The sequence below is a fragment of the Lampetra planeri genome, chromosome 3 (genome assembly GCF_965212315.1).
Source record: "Lampetra planeri chromosome 3, kcLamPlan1.2.h2, whole genome shotgun sequence".
Classification (NCBI taxonomy): Eukaryota; Metazoa; Chordata; class Hyperoartia; order Petromyzontiformes; family Petromyzontidae; genus Lampetra; species Lampetra planeri.
Genome location: NC_136109.1, coordinates 4,424,935 through 4,447,947, shown reverse-complemented (window position 1 = coordinate 4,447,947; position 23,013 = coordinate 4,424,935). Strand labels below are relative to the sequence as shown.

Below are 23,013 nucleotides of genomic sequence, written 5' to 3'. Positions count from 1 at the left end.
AGATTCCCATACCTGGCCAGTGTGCTCATGACCGGCTCCGGTTTAACAGCAGAGGTCTCACTCCGAATCAGTCGAGCTGCAGTATCTTTTCATTGGCTGCGTAATGCTGTGTGGAAGCTACCTGGTCTATCACTCCGTTCGAAGCTTCAGGTCTTCTAGGCCACGGTCATTCCCTCCCTTCTCTACGCTTGCGAAACTTGGACCCCCCTAATGGAACATCTTCGCCGGTTTCAAACATTTAGGCTGGCCTGCCTACGATCCATCCTGGGTTTAACCAGGCTGCATTGTGTGAGGAGCTCACAAATCCTTGAAAGATGTGGACAAAGTCCCATCGGTGACCTCCGGCAGGCAAGGCTGCGTTGCCTGAGTCATGTAGCCCGCATGGCCAGCCGCCGCATGCCTAAACATCTTTTGTTCCGCCGGATCGAGGGGGCTAAACGGGCGCGGCATGGGCTGGAGAAGACTTGGAGTGATGTGCTACAGGAGGACTTGGAGCTGAGTTCACTTGCGGATGACTGGTACCAGCCGTGTCAAGATCGGCCACTGTGGAGGAAGCTCCTGAAGGACGCTACTGGCCAGTTGGAGGCAGTTACCCTCCAACAACGGAGGGCGGAGGAGCGACGCTCACAACAACGAGCGGAGCGCCGGGTGGCAAAAGCACAGAAAGTTGCCACAGTAGGGGCCACAGGTGGTGCATCAGCCAGTCGTCTCAGTCAGTCGACCTGTGCCATCTGGGTTTGCCCCGTGACCTCTTGCCAGCGGGCGTTCGACATTTCACGTGGCCTCAAGGTGCACATAGCCTGGCACAAGCGTTGTTGTGATGTCACCGCCACTTACTGGCGAATGGCGGTTGTTGTTGTTCAGTCTATGTATGTATGTGTGAGTCCATTTGTGCGTGTAACTCTGTGTGTGTATCAATAGATTTGCGTGTGTAACTACATGTGTCTGCCTTTTTTGCCCGGGCAACGCCGGGTACTAACCGCTAGTTAAATATACTTTTTAAATCCTTTATATTAAGTTTGCTTGCGTGCTTGCTTGCTTGCGTGCGTGCTTGCGTGCTTGCTTGCTTACGACCGTGTAAATCTTTTGGTCGTTTTTTAACCCACTTCCCGTGATCCAATCGAGTTGACATTTTCCACACAAACTCGTTGTGCGTGACAATTAATGTTCGTGAAAAAAAATTCCCAAAATTTTAGACTTTTTAGGCAAATTTTTTTTATTTTACATATATTCAAATAGAACTCATTCATGGCTTTGGCTGAACGTCACAATGTAAGAGCCCAGAGCGTAACCCCTCCACAGGCCGTGGCGGAGTAGCGCAGTTGGTAGCGCCCTCGCTTCCCATGCCAAAGGTCGCGGGATCGATCCCCGCGTCCTCCACAGGCGAATATATTTTTAAATCCTTTATATTAAGTTCGCTTGCTTGCTTAGGACCGTGCAAATCTTTCGCTCGTTTTTTAACCCACTTCCCGTGATCCAATCGAGCTGACATTTTCCACACAGACTCGTTGTGTGTGACAATTAATTTTCGTGAAAAAAAAATTCCAACATTTTACACTGTTTAGGGAAAACAAATTAAATATTTAATTACCAATTGCTTAATGGTGGCAGACAATCATCTGACCCATAGGTGGCAGCCATCTCAAGCCAGAGGACGAGAGGACTCTAGCCGCCACGCATATAAAGGATTTATAGTGAAAAACTTTGTTTTTACGGGTTTACTTGTTAATGTTTTCTCCTACAACATGAGAGTGCAGCGCAACATTAAATACGCACTACAATGACAATAGTTTAAAGCGATTTGAAGCATGTTTTATTTTTTTTGGGGGGGGGGCAGAGCTTCGTGACGTCATATTTGAGGTTGGGGTCTGACATCTTGTGACACCGTGTAACGATGGGGGGGGGGGGGGGTAAAAATCGTCCAAAATCGCGTGATGTCATTTATGGACGGCCCCTAAGTGGGGCTAACTTGTCCTAGGCTGCTCACTATGCACGTGCCTGTAAACTCGTGATCCCCGACACGAGCCCCGAGTCCCCCTGACGCTCCCCTCCCTTTGTCTCGTGGCCCCCGCCCCTTGCTGTATCAAACCGGCGCTCCCCGCTTCCAGCCACGTGCCCTTAACTCCTCCAATCGAGGCACCGCTTCAGGTCACGTGCGCTTGACCCGCCCCCCCAATCGAGGCCCACTTTCGGTCACGTGCCCTTAGCTCGTCGAATTGAAGCTCCGCTTTTGGCCACGTGTCCTTAACTCGTCCAATCGGGCACCGCTTCCGGTCACGTGCCCTCATCTTGTCTAAACGAGGCCCGCTTCCGGTCATGTGCCCTTAGCGCGTCGAATCGGGGCACCCGGTTCCCCTCCAGCACTGCAGCTGGCGCGACCCACAGAGACATTTAACTGTCTACACTCACAGTAGTGGCTGTAGTCACGACACTACAAAAGTAACAATATCAACTGTTGTACAGTACTTCTATGACCCCACGTCTACACCCCCCACCCTCACCCCACCCACACTCACCAAGGTGAGGCGTGCTCTAGTACCCCCCACGTCTACACTCCCCACCCTCACCCCACCCACACTCACCCCACCCACACTCACCAAGGTGAGGCGTGCTCTAGTACCCCCCCCCCCCCTCGAATAAACACAGAGCCGGAGGGTTCTGTGGAAGAGCCGCTGCCTCACAGTCTGCTCATTCCAATTACAGTCACGGGCAGGCTGAGCTCATCATCCCTCTGTGGAAGACTAAATAAGCACCACCTTCTGGGCAGCTGGAAGTGGTTGTCGTAGATAGACTGGCCTCGTCAATAGGAATGTGGAGTTTTCACCACTGGCTCAGGGCCCCCAGTGGGAGTGGGCACTGCCCCACGCCCGTCGGAGCTGGGAGATGCTGAGACTCGACTCAACCAACACGCACCCAGCCGTGCGGCGCGGCTGAGTGAAACAAGCCGCGTGTTCCTCCTGCTGTCAGCTGTGTCTGTGCAGAGTATAAGAAACTCATCCATCTGACTGCCTGTCTCAGAGCTTGCTTGAGTAATCTTCATCATGCAGAGTCCAGTTGTGACCAATAGTGTTGATTAGCTATAGACGTATATACAGAATCAGAATATGTAGTTATACTGGAGTAATCCGATGAGCTATACAGCTCTTTTTTTACAGATGTCCAGTACAACATTCGACAAACTAAAAACGCCATGACGAAACATGTTCACATACAAATCTCATGTTCACAGAAGTATGGACACTCTCGTGCCATTACTCCAAGGGTTTGATATGAGAGTTGGGAATCGGACACTAACTTCAATGTCATGGTCGTTGTTTGTGACGTGGATACAACTCATTCAGCATCAACTGGACACAACTGCGGCCGCTCTCTGGCCGATTCGTCTTGGCTGTCCAACCTTTGAATGATGAAAACATTTTTTAGTGCAGGTTCCAAATTATGCACAGTGCAAGGGAACGTGTATATGGGCATCCCGTTGTTGTCACTCCAGTGCTGGATGAAGGCCTCCCCACGCCGTGCCAGCCGTGAGGATCGCCATATTTGACCATCTTGCACAACGCTGCTCAGTGCGGGGTGGTGAAGGCGGAGGGAGAGAGCAACAGACGTTGCCGCACTGCCCTCTGCTGCCCACACCGCCCCCTGCACCTGCTCCATGCGCGGTGTTTGCCCGTCGAAGCGCGATCCGAGGTCCACGCTGCTTCGCTTCCGATATCTGGCAGGATCGGGCACGTTCCAGCTGAGTTGGCCGTGCCTATGAAGGACGCTGAGGAAGGCCATGACCCCCTAAACCAAGGGTGCGTTTGGTAAACGCCTGCGAGGGTCCGCAGTGACCACACCCGAGTCAAGAGTCCTGGCTCCTCCGTCGCTCGCGCCTCGCCACAGCGGCTGGGCGCGCAGCTGCCTTGGCGACTGTCCCAGCAATGCCGGCGATAGCGGCACGGGGCCCGTCGCCACGCACAATGACGAAGAGCCGCGTGCAGCCACCACGTGCATGGGCCCTGCCGCACGGCGACGGCGGCTCTCGCAACAGCAGCAGCAGCCCCCACGCCCTCGCTGCAGTTGGGAGCAGCAGCGCATGGGGCAGCACCGAGCGGCTCATCGTGCCGCGCTGCTGGGGGGAGGGGCGAGTCTGGGGGGGAGGATCCAAGGGGCGTGGCCCTGAGGGGGGCGGGGCTTCCGGGTTGCGGGGGTCTCCATGCCCCGGGTCGCGGCGTCGTGCAGCAATGTGGCTGTTACGTCGCCTGGCGGCAGCGCTCTCCACGTGCTGCAGGGCTTCACGGTTGACATCGAGCGGCCGTCCTCAATAACACCGCGGGTCTATTGACCATGGCACATGCGCTGTTTGCTTCACGGTGAGCGTTGAAGATCCCCTGACGTCAATCGCAAGAGTAGATCACTGCCTGCCGGCATCATGGCAGAAGAGTTTTCCAAATGTGAAATGTTACTCGCAAATTGTGCACTGGGATTCTACATAGCAATGATGGCCCCCTCCTGCGAAATCTTGGCAGGACGCTTCTGACACGAGGCACGTGACTGAGTGATTTTTTTCCTGGGTAATAATGATCCGTGTTCAGACTCGTTTTTGTTAGCGCGTCACCATAATGAACCACGGTCAATCCACTGCTGGACGAAGCCCTCTAAACTTACCGCCTCTCAACCTGCGCAGCATCAACCCAGCAGCACCTGCACACGAGCTGCTCTCGTGGCCCCATCCTCATGGTGGGTGTCCTCTCGGGCGCGTGACCTCTTGGCTGCCACTCCGTCATTAGCCTCGACTACCAGCGACCCATCACTTCCAGCAGCACATCCTACCCAACCCACTTACCATTCTTTACAGTCAATATTATGTCAATAACTTGCTTATATTCTTGAATGCATGCGTTCCTCTTGCTGTGTATGTCAGTGTAATTATTAGCATAAATATTCCCGTGCTGTTTTGAGCACTTACATTTTCCCGCCATTTTCTTATTTGATGTCCACGTCTCTGATCCATGTGGCATGCCAGGTAGGTGTTCGTGCACTGTGCTACAAACTCGGCCACCGAAGTTTGATTCCCGGCCACGGAGAACAATGGCGAGTGATGCGCTAGATCTATATGCTATGCAGAAGGGCCATTTTCCGAAACGCCACCTATTATATATTTGGGGCCGTCCATAAATTACGTCACGCGATTTTGGACGATTTTTAACCCCCCCCTCGTCATACGGCGTCACAAAAAGTCAGACCCCCCCCCTCAAATATGATGTCAGGAAGCTCTGCCCTTCCCCCCAAAAAAAATAAAACATGCTTCAAATAGCTTTAAATTATTGTCATTGTAGTGCGTATTTAATGTGTCGCTGCACTCTGATGTTGTAGGAGAAAACATATATCAAATGTCTATTTAATTAAGTAGAACATGTCTATATTTATTTAAAGTTGCGCATTTTGATGTGACGTCACATTTCTCAACCCCCCCCCCCCCTCGTCACACATTGTCACAAATGTCTGAGCCCCCCCCCCCCCCCAGGTGCGTGACGTCATTTATGGACGGCCCCTTTAAATGTTAAAGCTATGAAGGCAAAACGTAAGACGCGTCATGTTTCCTCCAGCAGTGTACAAAGTAAAACACGCGAGGCGGTTAGAAGAGACCTTGGAGGACAGTTGTCAACTGGGAGACTGCTATGTATGGGAAACTGCTGCGAGGCAGGAGGCGATGGCGAGGTGAGGTGGCATCAGTGGCTCTGGCCGTGGTTACATCGACCTTAGCGTGGAGTTGAGTGGCTCGCCAACCCCTGCAAGGAGCAATGAATGGAGGGCACTGCTGATCACGATGGGGTCATAGACCTCCACAAACCACCTCGTATCCCGGGTTTCCAATTCACTACTTTACTTTAATAACTGCTATTACTTTCGATAAATGTTGCTTAGGAAACCGCATTACCAGCGTGGTGAGGTATGGTAATATAACTCCACTATTTGCACAGCGTGGGAAGGCCCTCATCCAGCAGTGGACTGACAAAAGGTCTCGAACACAGTAGACGGGGCAAGTCCGGGTCTTTGCCCAGTAACATCTTTGAGTGTTGTTTCAAAGGACATTGTCTGCAGTGATTGAGGACCTGTTGAGATATTTAAACCCTATTCTTAGGTTTTTTCGGTAAAGTCACGTAGGTAAAACATCAAAATTAATGAAAATAAAATAAAATAAAAACAAAAATCACGACGTTTCGGAGGCAACACAAGTCTCCGTCATCAGGTGGGACCCTCACAGCCAGATTAGCTGCATCAAGTGAGGCAATGATTCAAGATGTAATCCCTTAAAAGCGAGTTGAGGGGGGAGGAGAGGGAGGGGGGAGCTCATCAGAATATGGTAGCCAATGAATGGAACGTATCGGGAGGGAGGGGGGCGGGGCCAAAAGGGTGGGCGACGGCGTGGAAGCGATTGTGCGCAAGCAACAAACTACTGCACACGCCAACACAATGGACAGAGAGGGGGAGGGGAGGTCTGATACACATGATAGACAAAAGAACGAAAATGCCCATGTTTATACCAATGCTGGCTGAACAATGAAGAGAGTACTGTTAAAAAATAACTGGGGATGTTAACACTCGGTAAAGTAAAGTAAAATAGTGCCTGTCAGATAAGATGGTCCAAAAAATGGTAATTAAGTCTTTTTTGCGTGGTTGATAACATCTGTCCAATGATTACGAAGTTTGTACCCATCATCACGGTTGAAATTATGTCTGTGTTTGTATATTTGTATGGCTTCGTGTACAAACCTTTGATGGTAGCCGGGAGGTTTGCAGAGAACCTTGGTCTCGGAGAAGACAATTTCATGAGAGCCCACCGAGTTGTAGCAATGATCGGCAACGGCAGAAGAATCAGTTCTGCCGTGTTTCAGATCTGACTTGTGCTCGCAGACACGATCAGAAACATGACGTTTCGTTTCTCCAATGTAGCAATCACCACAAATGCAACTCAATTTGTAGACTCCAGGATACTGTAAGTCAGGAACGACATCCTTCACAGATGGAATCAGATCACGGATTGTATGCACTGTACTGAATCGGACTTGGATCTTATGTTTGTTTAGAATTTTGGAGATCTTTTTGGTCACGCCAGCTATGTATGGTAACGTGATGGTTTTGGTCGGAGTTTCATGTGGCTGTTTCTGTGTGGTGGGAGAGACAGCTTGGCGGATAGTACGGTCAGAGTATCCGTTCATCCTGAGGGCCCGATGTACATGTCTTAATTCACCGGTCAGGTGGTGTTTGTCAGAAATGCCATGGGTTCTGTGGTATAGCGTTTTGATGAGAGAATTCTTTTGAGATGGGTGGTGGTGGGAATCCGGTTTCAAGTAGGAATCTGTGTGGGTGGCTTTCCTGTAGACAGAATGTCCCAAGAATCCGTCAGGCCTCCTCTCAAACAGAATATCCAAGAATGGTAGTTTACCATCTTTCTCCACTTCCATGGTGAATCTGATGGATGGGTGTCTAGAATTGATGTGGTCCAAGGAGTGGTTCAATGCTGGGAGGCCATGTGGCCAGATGACGAAAGTGTCATCCACATACCTCTTCCACAGGGAAGGACGCAGGGTGGATGTCTGGATGGCGTCTGATTCAAACTTTTCCATGAACATGTTGGCTATAACTGGTGACAAAGGGGAGCCCATAGGGGTACCCTCATTCTGTTTGTAGAAGGTGCCATTCCAGGTAAAATAGGTATTGGTGAGGCAATGCCTAACCAGCGCAGGTGCATCAGAATTCAATCCATGTTGGACTAAGTCCTCAATTATTGTTAGGGTGTCCGGTACTGGGACTTTGGTAAACAAAGATACTACATCAAAGCTGACGAGGATGTCATCAGGAGATTGTACCATGTCCTTAACCATAGAGACTAATTGGGTTGAGTTGAGTACTGCCGAAGAGGTCTTCCCTGTGAAAGGGAGCAGAGTATCTGATAGAAAACGGGCTAGTTTGTACGTAGGATAGTTTATCGTCGACACAATGGGTCGTAGCGGGGTGCCTTCCTTATGGATTTTGGGAAGACCATAGAGTCTGGGAGGTCTTGCCGCCGATGGTTTTAGAGAGGGACGTTTGCTTGGTTCGATTAGGGAAGTCGAACTCGTGATGATACTGTTGGTTTTCGTCGTTAGGCTTTTAGTGGGATCGTTTTTAATTTTGGAGTAACTCCCATCATTAAGAAGGTCCAGGATTTTGTTGTTGTATGAATCTTTATCCATGATGACCGTGGCATTGCCCTTGTCTGCCGAGAGGATGACTATATCATCTCTCTTTTTTAGGTCCGCGAGTTCAGAGCGTTCGTTTTTGCTGATGTTACTAGTGGGTTTCTTAGCATTCTTAAGAATAGTAGCTATTTCAGCTCTTGCTACATCCGCATGGATGTGTCCTATGCCTCTGAGGGCTACATCAATCTGGGAAATCATATCCTCTACTGGTATATATTTAGGGGTGACGGCGAAATGTAGTCCTTTGGCCAGTACCGTTTTTAGAGTGTCAGAAATTGGGATGTTACTCTGATTAATCACGGTCTTGTTAACATCCAGCTTTGCGATGTGTGGCTCTGGTTTCTTCTTAGATAGGAGGTTGAATTTAGAAATCAGGTTAGCTTTGCATTTGGCTGACATTGAGTCAGCAGAGGCAGACGTCATGTTATCAACGTGGTTCCAATCAGAAGGTGACATTTTTTGTGTTAACATTAAATGTGTTTGTAAGAGAGTCTTGTCTAAATTATCGAGTTCAGATCGGAGTAACCTTATTCTCTCCGAGATTAGTGATAGGCTGGCTTTAAATAAGATCTGTTTGGAGTTCGGTGAGGACACAGCAGCGGATGTGAGTGTGAAAGCGATGGGTATTACCTTGTTATCTCGGCATCTCTTGAGGAAGGCCAGCGTCTCGAGAAGCTGTGACTTCTTGTCTCGTTGTCTGTTAAAAACTCTAACAGATAGGTGGAATTCCTCCCCGTAGAGGGCATTAATTCTAGATTTGAAGCTTTCGTGACTGCAAGGAATCATATTCTTAGGTTTTTTCGGTAAAGTCACGTAGGTAAAACATCAAAATGAATGAAAATAAAATAAAATAAAAACAAAAATCACGACGTTTCGGAGGCAACACAAGTCTCCGTCATCAGGTGGGACCGTCACAGCCAGATTAGCTGCATCAAGTGAGGCAATGATTCAAGATGTAATCCCTTAAAAGCGAGTTGAGGGGGGAGGAGAGGGAGGGGGAGCTCATCAGAATATGGTAGCCAATGAATGGAACGTATCGGGAGGGAGGGGGGTGGGGCCAAATAGGTGGGCGACGGCGTGGAAGCGATTGTGCGCAAGCGACAAACTACTGTACACGCCAACACAATGGACAGAGAGGGGGAGGGGAGGTCTGATACCCATGATAGACAAAAGAACGAAAATGCCCATGTGTATACCAATGCTGGCTGAACAATGAAGAGAGTACTGTTAAAAAATAACTGGGGATGTTAACACTCGGTAAAGTAAAGTAAAATAGTGCCTGTCAGATAAGATGGTCCAAAAAATTGTAATTAAGTATTTTTTGCGTGGTTGATAACATCTTTCCAATGATTACTAAGTTTGTACCCATCATCACGGTTGAAATTATGTCTGTGTTTGTATATTTGTATGGCTTCGTGTACAAACCTTTGATGGTAGCCGGGAGGTTTGCAGAGAACCTTGGTCTCGGAGAAGACAATTTCATGAGAGCCCACCGAGTTGTAGCAATGATCGGCAACGGCAGAAGAATCAGTTCTGCCGTGTTTCAGATCTGACTTGTGCTCGCGGACACGATCAGAAACATGACGTTTCGTTTCTCCAATGTAGCAATCACCACAAATGCAACTCAATTTGTAGACTCCAGGATACTGTAAGTCAGGAACGACATCCTTCACAGATGGAATCAGATCATGGATTTTATGCACTGTACTGAATCGGACTTGGATCTTATGTTTGTTTCACCATGGAAGTGGAGAAAGACGGTAAACTACCATTCTTGGATATTCTGTTTGAGAGGAGGCCTGATGGATCCTTGGGACATTCTGTTTACAGGAAAGCCACCCACACAGATTCCTACTTGAAACCGGATTCCCACCACCACCCATCTCAAATGAATTCTCTCATCAAAACGCTATACCACAGAGCCCATGGCATTTCTGACAAACACCACCTGACCGGTGAATTAAGACATGTACATCGGGCCCTCAGGATGAACGGATACTCTGACCGTACTATCCGCCAAGCTGTCTCTCCCACCACACAGAAACAGCCACATGAAACTCCGACCAAAACCATCACGTTACCATACATAGCTGGCGTGACCAAAAAGATCTCCAAAATTCTAAACAAACATAAGATCCAAGTCCGATTCAGTACAGTGCATACAATCCGTGATCTGATTCCATCTGTGAAGGATGTCGTTCCTGACTTACAGTATCCTGGAGTCTACAAATTGAGTTGCATTTTGTGGTGATTGCTACATTGGAGAAACGAAACGTCATGTTTCTGATCGTGTCCGCGAGCACAAGTCAGATCTGAAACACGGCAGAACTGATTCTTCTGCCGTTGCCGATCATTGCTACAACTCGGTGGGCTCTCATGAAATTGTCTTCTCCGAGACCAAGGTTCTCTGCAAACCTCCCGGCTACCATCAAATGTTTGTACACGAAGCCATACAAATATACAAACACGGACATAATTTCAACCGTGATGATGGGTACAAACTTAGTAATCATTGGAAAGATGTTATCAACCACGCAAAAAGACTTAATTACAATTTTTTGGACCATCTTATCTGACAGGCACTATTTTACTTTACTTTACCGAGTGTTAACATCCCCAGTTATTTTTTAACAGTACTCTCTTCATTGTTCAGCCAGCATTGGTATAAACATGGGCATTTTCGTTCTTTTGTCTATCATGTGTATCAGACCTCCCCTCCCCCTCTCTGTCCATTGTGTTGGCGTGTGCAGTAGTTTGTCGCTTGCGCACAATCCCTTCCACGCCGTCGCCCACCCTTTTGGCCCCGCCCCCCTCCCTCCCGATACGTTCCATTCATTGGCTACCATATTCTGATGAGCTCCCCCCTCCCTCTCCTCCCCCCTCAACTCGCTTTTAAGGGATTACATCTTGAATCATTGCCTCACTTGATGCAGCTAATCTGGCTGTGACGGTCCCACCTGATGACGGAGACTTGTGTTGCCTCTGAAACGTCGTGATTTTTGTTTTTATTTTTTATTTTATTTTATTTTCATTAATTTTGATGTTTTACCTACGTGACTTTACCGAAAAAACCTAAGAATATGATTCCTTGCAGTCACGAAAGCTTCAAATCTAGAATATTTAAACCCAGCGGCAAGGTTCACATCACACAGTTTCCATGCCCAGTCGTCTGATTTATTTCCATTTCTATTGCGGTGCTCGTTGCCAATCCCTGCTGGCGGCTCCCATACCGGAGCCCTCATCTCACGATGCCGGGACCTCTGTTGGGATCATAATGTGGACGACGCGTTCTTCTTTTTTACGATCAGAGGAAATAAGAAGATGCTCGGTGTAGTCGGCACTTTGCTTCGTTCATCATTTAGTTTTTTTTTGTTTTTTTTTCAATGCTTTGCTTTATGTGCCCCCCCCCCTTTTTTAAATGAAAGATTTCACAAAATATTCTCTCTCTTCTCTCTCCCCTCCCTCTCCTACCTCCCTCTCCTCCCTCTCTCTTCCCCTCTCTCTTCTCTCTCCCCTCCCTCTCCTCCCTCTCTCTTCCCCTCTTTTTTTTACGCGTTCAGCTGTTGATGTCAACAGACAGGTGGCAGCATGGCCCTTCGCAGCCGCATGACTGACGGCTTGCGAGATGACGACTGCTGCCGTGACTCGTGATGTGTGCACAATTATTTATCCACAATACACGAACGCGTTCAGTGTAAGCCTGGCTCCTCTACCGCGACCAAGCGATGGTGCAGCACGCTGACGGAGTGGCGAACCTGGCAGGAGACAGGAGACAGCGCTACCGGCAGGAGTACAACACCCATGTCGTGCTGTGTGAGACTCTCACCAAGCTCAAGGATTGTTGTATCAAGATGCACCATCAGCCATGACCTATTCACTGCAACATGGACACCTCCCCAATCCGTCACCATATATCATGGTCTTGTGATGCCACAATCTATACAGGTCCCGCACATGACCCAATCCATTGCTCTGTGGCCACGGTGGACATCTTCTCAGGCGTCCTTTACCTGCCACGCCATCATTAGTCTCGACCACCGGCCATCATCCCCTCCAGTGACGTGTCCTGCACAAGTCACTTGCTTCTCTTAAGTCAATGGCTTTCTCTAATTTCCCAATATGCTCTGATACAAAGTGTGCCTCGTCATTGCTCTGATGAGGTTGATCTGTTATCTCCTCGTGGTGGTGGCGTGAAATGTTCTCCTGGTCCTCAGGTTTTACCCTTCGTATTTAGAAACACGCGTGCACATTATGTAGAAACACACGTGTAGATTAATTAGAAACACGTGTACATTATTTAGAAACACACGTGTATATTATTTATAAACACGTGTACATTATTTCGAAATACACGTAAATTATGTAGAAACACATGTGTAAATTATGTATAAACACGTGTACATTATATAGATACACGCATGTACATTATTTAGAAATACACGTGTACATTATTTAGAAACACGGTTGTCCATTATTTAGAAACACGTGTACATTTAAAATATACGGGTATACATTAGTTGGAAACATACGTGTACATTATTTAGAAACACGTGTAATTTATTTAGAAACACACGTGTAAATTATTTAGAAACACACGTGTACATTATTTGGCAGCTATAGATTCCCACAAGGGGTTCTACACCACTTCGATGAGCTATCATGTGTAACGTGGTTGCCTCTGTAAACAATCTCCTAACTCAGTTGAGTCTCCTTCACAACCCACACTGACCAGTGCAATGAAGTATAGTCAAAATAGTCAAAATCCCAATGACAACATGACATATGGGAGGCCTTCATCCAGCTGTGGATTGTATAACACGCGTGGAACACCACTGTGGCTTCTTCCTCACAAACTACACAAGTTAGGATGATACCACAGAAGGCCTCTCCAGTCCATGTTGATCATATGGGGTTATTTGACGCTGGTCAATGTGGGTTGTTTAAGCAATGGTGGAGGGCATGACTGGGTTAGATATTACTCGCCAGGGCTACGCACCTGTACGCAGGTACATAAGGGAGATCATGCAGATCCACTGTGTATATGTAACCATACACTTGTATACAGGTACATAGGGAGATCATGCAGCCTCATTCTGTATCTGTACCCATGTATAACAGGTTGAGTTTGCCGCATGATTCCTCTTATCCGTGAAAAAAGAGTGGGTAATAGGAGTAGTGGCGTAACGTCTGGCACCTGCGGATAACTATTCGGGTTCTGGACGTGTAAGTAACAGAGACGAATATACAGAGACAAAAACAAAGATCACCCCACCGTATAGCCTTCACAGACTCTTGGTGCTGTTAGTGAGCACCTATAAATGCCGGCACTTCACACGAAGGGGTTAGTGGCCAGCACCACGCCCGACCACCATTGTCTCCCCAGTGGCAATGTTTATACAGCGCACCAGATACTCATTTGAGGCTGAGTCGACCTGGGGAGGCCCATGACCTGTTCAGATAATCGTCACTGGTGTTCATCGATCTTAGGGCAGCGTGCTAACCGCACCTACACACACACACTACGTATGATGGGTACACTCGCGGCAAACAACGCCACGAGTGTAGAAAAAGTCCCGAACTTTATCTGTACGCCTGGTTTCCGTGCAGTGAATCAACGCGCGCGATGCGCTATAAATACCCCTCGCGGAATGTACCGCCTGCCAATGAACCAGATACCCAGATTAGTTCCCATAGACACTGTATGTGACATGGCGAAAACCATCGCAGATGAGGAACAAACTCTTAAAGCTCTGCGCAGATGGATCAATCGACAGACTCAATCCAGTCAGTGGACCAGATCTGTATGTGGGGTGCACTTAGTGCCGCACTTCACCACCCTTATCGTCTCTCATTCAGAACTGCAGGGAAGCGCTGTGGTCACCCATCCGAGCGCTTACCAGGCTCGAGTCGGCTTGGACTGTGCGATCCGACATCTATATATATAAAATCGCAAATCTGTCTGTCTGTGTGTCTGTCTGTCTGTCTGTGTGTCGCCGGACCATACGCAGTTTCATTGGACGAAATGTGAGGGATTTGCGAGACACGATTGGTCCGTTTGGTTTTCCTAGCGCTGCGATTGGCCCGTTCATCGACGCCGTGGCGGAGTAGCGCAGTTGGTAGCGCCCTCGCTTCCCATGCCAAAGGTCGCGGGATCGATCCCCGCGTCCTTCACAGGCGAATATATTTTTAAATCCTTTATATTAAGTTCGCTGCCACGCATATACAGAATTTATAGTGAAAAACTTTTTTTTTACGGGTTATACTTATTATGTATTACTGCAGAGCGGCCGAGGAGATCGTGGCTGGGGGGGGGGGCAGTGGTAGCAGCCCAACCCCAGCCTGCCAAGGTGACACCTTGGCCGGCTGGGTAATCTAGGCGAGGCCGGAGGCTCTGCACGGGACTAGGCCTCACCACGCCACTCTGACAGGTGAGTACTTTGTGCTATACAGTCCATAAATACTGCTATAGAGTCAGCATGTACTACTGTAATCATAGCAGGTACCACCACAGTATGCACTGCTGCAGTGAAAGCTGGTACCACCACAGTCAGTTCGCACTGCAGTTACTTTATTAAGAGTAGTTTTGAAATATTTTTAAAACCCGGGCAACGCCGGGTACTTCCTGCTAGTCAGATATATGAAGGTGGTTGCTGCGAGGCAAATATAGATGTAAATGCTGTTTAGCATAGAAGCGCAATATGCAATTGAACTAAACAATCATAATATATTTTTTATGTAGATGCTATTCTAATTATTATTTTTCTAGAATTCTCCCGGACGTGCAAAATGAGTTTCAATGGGACAAGTGTGGCAGCAGGGAGCACTCAGTAGCGCATCAATTGCCGTGCACACGAGGGCTGCCTTTTGTGGCTGCCATGTTCATGACTGTGGTGTCGGTGTACAAGTAAAATGGTTCACTTGGTTCACTCGCGCGTTCACGTGTCCAAGGACGACCCGACAGCCCGCGATGTTTGGTGCATTTATAAACCCGGCGTGACGTCAGTGAATTACCTGATGATCCATGTGTGATTGTTTATTAAAATAACGCCACACAAATGACACCATTATAAGCACGATAATCATTTTACTTTATCCACTCAAACGATTTCCTCCATAACTCTCTCATACTAAATGTCTTCTTTTTCAGTTCCACCTCGTATTCAAATCGCTCTGCTGGCGTCATGGGCTGGGAGTTTGACTGGGACGAGGCCATCAGCTCGCGTCGCTTGAGAGCCCAGCAGGGTCCCAGCAGCGCCCTGCCACGGTGCAGGCACCTGGCCACCAGCCGCCTCTCTGTGGAACCTCCCTGCACCACTCACGCCTCACGCCGCGCCTGCTGCTTGACTGGGCACACCGACACGGACAATGTGCCCCCTCCCCTGGCAGCGCAGCAGCTCTGTTAACCAATGTCACCCAGTTAGTGGGGATAACTCACGTATTTGTGTGTGATCGACTCAGCCTCAAAATGAGTACCTTGCGCGGTGTGTAAACCTCGCCACAAGGAAGACAAAGGCGGCGGGGCGTGGTGCTGGCCACCCACCCCCTCTTGTGCTGTGCCGGCCTTCATAGGCTATACGGGGGACTCTTGTCTTTGTGTGTATGTTGAACTTCTTTCGTACTGTACGTAGCCAACTGCGCTAATCGGAGGTGCGGGGGGAAGGACAAAAACTAAACACAAAAGTCAGTTCTAAAGAAGTTAGTTATAAATCTAGATTTAAAGTGCATAGCTCCAGTGGCTTCCTAATATCGGAAGGAAGAGCGTTCCATACGGCCGCAGAAGCGCATCTGAAAGCGCGCGATGCGGTGACCATCTTTGTTCGATGGCCAGCCAAAGGCCGCTGCGAGGATGCCCGGAGTTGGCGTGATGGTGGTTTATGCCCCTAGACGAGCTCCATGGTCACGAGTGGTGCCACTCCCTGGCGGTGCGAGTCCCTGGTGGAGTGAACACGGGGGGGGGGGGGTGCAGGGGGGGGGTGCCCAGCCTACGAGAGGCTCGAGTGGAGTCACGATGAGCAGCGGCTTGGTGGTTGACGCAGTCCATGGGGAAGCCCCCACGCACAGCGCAACCCGCACCGGGCTGCAGACATCCACACGGGGCTGGAGAGACACGGATTCTGAGAACGCGTTGGACAGCACACAGACTCGCACCCAGCAGAGAACACAGCTCTGTGTTGCGTTCAGGTTGCTCTGTGGCAACTGCTCAACCTACAATCTACATCTCGCGAGGTCGACTCCTGGCACGCACCGTGCTGTGTGTGGTTGGACCGGCAGGGTGGCTCTGAGGGCTGGGTTTGTCCGAAACCCGCGAGCGATAAACGCGGCGACTGTCGGAAAGCCCCGAACTTTACCTGCGCCTCAGGGCTCCGTGTAGCGACCGGACGAGTCGGTGTTGTGGGTGAATGCCCCCCGTGGAATGTACCAGCGGGCAGCAAAGGAGACACACATCCACCCGGTAGTCACCATGGGCACTGCACGCGCCTCGTGCCCTTGATCTGTAGAGCACAGGGTGGAGGTGAAGTCCACTACACGGGCCAGGGGAATTTGTGTGGAAAATATTCGCTTTGTAACAGAGACTCGAGCGTCACCAGCACCATGTGGCGAAGAAAGGCAGCCCCCCTCCTCCCTCTCCTTTCAGAATGTTCGGTAGCCTCTCATTAACAGCGGCCATGCTCTTTAGACTAAAACTTAAAAATAAAAATGTTTTATTTTTCCAGGTAAGGCCCACTGAGCTGTATATATATATATATTTTTTTTTCAGAAACACCCTGACCACACATGATAGCTCAACAAAGTCGCTGATCATGTGGAACTTTATAGCTGGCAAATACTCTACACGCATGTTTCTTAATGTGGAGTGAAAACCCAGAGGACCTGCAGAAAAATCCACACGACCACAGGGAGAACATACAAACTACGAATATACAACAGGCGTCAGGGTTGGGATCGGACCCACAACCTCCTCCATACCAGGCAAGGGAGTTAACATATTGCCACTTCGACTGGCCTCTACTATGTGAATGTGGAATTTCCACTACCAGCTTAGGGCTGCCAATAGGAATGAGTGACACTCTCGTGCTCCTAGAGCATTGTGACGTTTTGACGTTTCGTAATTACAACTACCTTCATCAGGCGACAGCCAGATTGTGGAGAAGTCCACATGTTCCTTTTTTATATAGAGGCGTAGATGTGGTGACCACACTCTGCACTCTTGCGCATAGTGCGGGGGGGGGGGGCATTAATGAGTCAATGCACATTATGCATGCGCATTATGCGAGCCCTTTTATCTTGTCCTTCCTGTCAATTGTGTTGATTAAAATAGCCGTACCAACGGTAATCCCTATTGAAGTGTGGTGGCCTGTATAGGCATGCAATTAAACAATGTTTATTTGATTATTCACTTCCACGCTGTACTAAGTCGGTAGATTTTCTAATTAGTCTTGGCCAGTAGTAGCTAGTTTTGCACAGAACTTCAACATTATTAAAACAAATTTAGTGTCCTTGTTGACAGCGTGTTATGCTACTGCTGACAGTTGTATTTGGGAGTATTGAATATTTATCTGATGCTCTTTTGGTCTCGTGCTGATCAATCGTCCCGTTTGCCCAAAATAGAATTTGCCACACCTTCTGTTGATAGCTTCGGTCATACATCATTTATTTACCATGCAAAATCTGACTTGGATGCTTTGTTTTTCCAAACATCTGGCTAGTTTATCAGTTACTCCTACAATGTACAGAATTTTTATCGTTTCAATTACTTGAGCAGTTTCAATTCTCAGCGCGAGCCACGGAACCTGCAGAGAGCGCAGCGGCACGGCGCAGGGTGGGGCTCGCGATGGCCTACGGGGCATCGCACCCGGCATTGTAATGCGTTGTAGCGATGCGTACGATTCCATATTTGGGTAAGCCCACATAATGTCTAAATATGAATTGTACAACCCTCCACTGCCCGACATAGACACACTGACGAGTCCTAATAAAGACGAAGCCGGTCTACAGGTGTGTCTTTGTTTCACTGCTGCCTGTTGGTTGGCCACAGTTTCTAAATAAATTCAGTTTGTGGTCTAATATAACAACGTGTCCACACGTGCTGTTCTTAGTGCACATTAGCGAAGTATTAATGAACACAGCTAATCAGCTGTATATTTTATCAGACAAAACATTCACTGTGCATCTATCAGTGACGCCAAATGCAGTTATAATCCCGAGTGCAGAGGAGAAACACCCAAAGCACCCTCAGTGGACATTTGGGCCACTTGGCCACTTATAATGTTGATTGGAGTCAACCCACACACATGTACACGGCTACATAAGGGAGATCTGCAGCTACACTGTGTTTCTGTACACACACACACACCTGTACACAGTTACATAAGGGAGATCATGCATCTACACTGTGTGTACACACATTTGTACACAGATACATCAGAAAGAGTCCATGTTGGTAATGCGTGGTGTTTGACCATACTTCACCGCGCTGGGCATTGTTGGTTGGTTAAGACGGGAGGGGGTGTTGGGAGCAGGACACACGAGGGCGAGGCCATGCCCACACGCACGGTGCTGAGTGTGATTGGGTTGCAGGGCGGCTGGGTGTGCCCCGAATTTTACCTGCGCCACCTGGTTCTGTGTAGCGACTCAGCGAGTCTGTTGCGATTTAAATGCCTCCCGCGGAATGTGATCAGTTGTACTCGCGCAGTGTTAATGTTGCAGTCAGCATCGCTATCGGTCATGAGGAATCGGCAAAGCTCTCGCACGCAAATCTTAAGCAAATCAATGATTTAAAAATAAAACATTTACAAAATGCAACGGCACCAGTGAAGGAAGCACCAACATTGGCGTTGCAAGGACAGCCAGACGAGTGGACGCTCTTCCCGAAGTGGTTCACAGCGACGTGGGAACGCGTTCACAGATCACTGGGTCGAGAACCCAAAGGAAAAAAATCCGAATGGAAAATTTTAAATATAAAATAGAAGTAAAAAAAATTAAATATGAACAATGGTATATTTGCTGATGGCACAGCCGTTACAACAACCAATGGAGATGAACTACGGAAGTGATTTAATAACTTTGACAACTCATTTCTTTAGAACTGCTTTTTGTGTTTAGTTAGTTTTCTTTCCCTCGCACCCCTGATTAGCACAGTTGGCTGTGTACGGTGCGAAAAAAGTTCAACATACATACAAGGACTTGATAACGAATGATGCTGCTGCAACGTTGAGTTCAAGACACGAGCAAAGCACAAGTCACGAACAGCGAGTTCACAAAACAGTGGACTACTTCTGTTGGAGGTATACAGCTAGAAACACAGCAGTAGAGCATGGTTAACAGGAGAGCGTGGTTACCAGTAGAGCGTGGTGACCGGCTGCCTAGGGCAGCAGCGATTTCAGGCGGAGCTGGATCATGCCGCTGTTCCCAGATAAGACAGCATTGATCTGTGTGTATCACCTGCTGTGGCATGGACCAGAGACGTAGGGAATTAAACTAAACACAATGTATTTAAAAGTATGGAAAGGGAACACAAGTAGAAGAGCGCACAGAGGAAGCATGGAGAGGTGCACACTCTAAACCACTTTGAGACGAGAAGGTGGAGGCGCCTTTTGGCGTCCTCTGGTCTAGCACCAATTGAGACGAGGCTCAAATGAAAGCTGTCTCTGGTGTAGACCAATCGGTTTCAAAGACAATGCATATATTATCAGTGTGTTTTTTGTTTGTATTTTGACCACAAGTATTGTGGTTAATGCAGACATGATTCCTTGTAAAAATGTTTCAACTTTGTTGCCAGAAAAAAGGGGAAAACCCCTATTCTTATACTTATTGTACACGAGGTAGAGACATCGTTTTGACTGTTTGTAAAAAGCCCATACGATTAGCAGTTCACCAGCATTGATTTTAGCAAACATGACTCTACTGATGAGACACTGCGTGTCAAAACCAGACCAGAGTTGTCTCATTCTTAAACAATACGACCGAAATGATGCAATCCTAAAAAGCCGTGCCACTGCTGGGTTGTGTTAGAAATACTTTTATTTATTTCACGTGGAGAGGCGGAGATAAGAAGGAGATAGACAATGATTATTTATTTTAAAAATAGTAAACCGGTCTAGGCAGCACTCGCCCCTGGAAGGGATGGTGGAGACTAATGACGGAGTGGCAGCCAAAGGAGGCAACGTGCCTCAGAGGACGTCCACCGTAGAGATGGAACAATTAGGAAGGATGGTGGTGGCGGCCTTGGGAAGCCGTCGTCCAGCGAGCATGGTGATCATGATGGTGGTGACGATAAATCATCATACTCCTGATGATGGACATGGCGCATGATATCAATTCATGCAGCCGATAGAGGCACTGCCATTCTCTACAATAACAACAACCCCGCTAGTGAACTGCAGTGCTTCATTGAACCTTGCGGGGGGAAGGGGGGTGTAGGCGGGGTGAATTATTGTTCCCTAATTGAAGTTACCCGTCTGGCCTCTTTATGTGCTCTGAAGAAAGGCCATGACTTGAAACAACGCCTATTGCAGTGCTGTCTATACTTTTCCTTGTAATGCAGCATTATTGACGAATGTCAGGAGTTTTATTGTGAGCTGTGCTTGTGTGCAACGTTAACCAACCACACACTGGGGGTGTAATCTGCGCGCTGCCCCAGCGGGGCCAGTCGGAGTGACCCGGACACCATTCACACGCGCGGTAGTCTCCCAACAGAAGCCGCAACGCGGCGCAGATGACTGAAACCCGGGATTCCGAGCTCCATGGTCACGAGTGGTGCCACTCCCGGACGGTGCGAGTCCATGGTGGAGTGAACACGGGGGGGGGGGGGGGGTGCCCAGCCCACGAAAGGCTCGAGTGTGGGGGCTACTGCCCCCCGATTCCTCTCTGTGAGACATAACTCTCGGCTGGTCCCTTAACCACCTTGTTCATTCAAACATCCTCCTCGTGCCTTCCCTCAAACATTGGTAATAACTACCCGCACGCCACTGTTCAACTCCGTGCTCGCTCTAGAAATCGCCTGGCAGCTGGAGGTCGGAGGGCAGTGGCGTTGCTCGCACACGCGCGACCGCCGTGAGCGGGTGATAACGCTCGTTTTAAGGGAGATCATGCAGATCCACTGTGTATATGTAACCATACACTTGTATACAGGTACATAGGGAGATCATGCAGCCTCATTCTGTATCTGTACCCATGTATAACAGGTTGAGTTTGCCGCATGATTCCTCTTATCCGTGAAAAAAGAGTGGGTAATAGGAGTAGTGGCGTAACGTCTGGCACCTGCGGATAACTATTCGGGTTCTGGACGTGTAAGTAACAGAGACGAATATACAGAGACAAAAACAAAGATCACCCCACCGTATAGCCTTCACAGACTCTTGGTGCTGTTAGTGAGCACCTATAAATGCCGGCACTTCACACGAAGGGGTTAGTGGCCAGCACCACGCCCGACCACCATTGTCTCCCCAGTGGCAATGTTTATACAGCGCACCAGATACTCATTTGAGGCTGAGTCGACCTGGGGAGGCCCATGACCTGTTCAGATAATCGTCACTGGTGTTCATCGATCTTAGGGCAGCGTGCTAACCGCACCTACACACACACACTACGTATGATGGGTACACTCGCGGCAAACAACGCCACGAGTGTAGAAAAAGTCCCGAACTTTATCTGTACGCCTGGTTTCCGTGCAGTGAATCAACGCGCGCGATGCGCTATAAATACCCCTCGCGGAATGTACCGCCTGCCAATGAACCAGATACCCAGATTAGTTCCCATAGACACTGTATGTGACATGGCGAAAACCATCGCAGATGAGGAACAAACTCTTAAAGCTCTGCGCAGATGGATCAATCGACAGACTCAATCCAGTCAGTGGACCAGATCTGTATGTGGGGTGCACTTAGTGCCGCACTTCACCACCCTTATCGTCTCTCATTCAGAACTGCAGGGAAGCGCTGTGGTCACCCATCCGAGCGCTTACCAGGCTCGAGTCGGCTTGGACTGTGCGATCCGACATCTATATATATAAAATCGCAAATCTGTCTGTCTGTGTGTCTGTCTGTCTGTCTGTGTGTCGCCGGACCATACGCAGTTTCATTGGACGAAATGTGAGGGATTTGCGAGACACGATTGGTCCGTTTGGTTTTCCTAGCGCTGCGATTGGCCCGTTCATCGACGCCGTGGCGGAGTAGCGCAGTTGGTAGCGCCCTCGCTTCCCATGCCAAAGGTCGCGGGATCGATCCCCGCGTCCTTCACAGGCGAATATATTTTTAAATCCTTTATATTAAGTTCGCTGCCACGCATATACAGAATTTATAGTGAAAAACTTTTTTTTTACGGGTTATACTTATTATGTATTACTGCAGAGCGGCCGAGGAGATCGTGGCTGGGGGGGGGGGGGCAGTGGTAGCAGCCCAACCCCAGCCTGCCAAGGTGACACCTTGGCCGGCTGGGTAATCTAGGCGAGGCCGGAGGCTCTGCACGGGACTAGGCCTCACCACGCCACTCTGACAGGTGAGTACTTTGTGCTATACAGTCCATAAATACTGCTATAGAGTCAGCATGTACTACTGTAATCATAGCAGGTACCACCACAGTATGCACTGCTGCAGTGAAAGCTGGTACCACCACAGTCAGTTCGCACTGCAGTTACTTTATTAAGAGTAGTTTTGAAATATTTTTAAAACCCGGGCAACGCCGGGTACTTCCTGCTAGTCAGATATATGAAGGTGGTTGCTGCGAGGCAAATATAGATGTAAATGCTGTTTAGCATAGAAGCGCAATATGCAATTGAACTAAACAATCA

General features: G+C 48.7%; 1 pseudogene; it reads right to left on the bottom strand.

Annotated features, from left to right (window-relative positions):
* Positions 1 to 3,841: 3,841 nt before the first annotated feature.
* Positions 3,842 to 23,013, bottom strand: part of LOC144734507 (procathepsin L-like) — a 43,262-nt pseudogene continuing 24,090 nt past the window's right edge.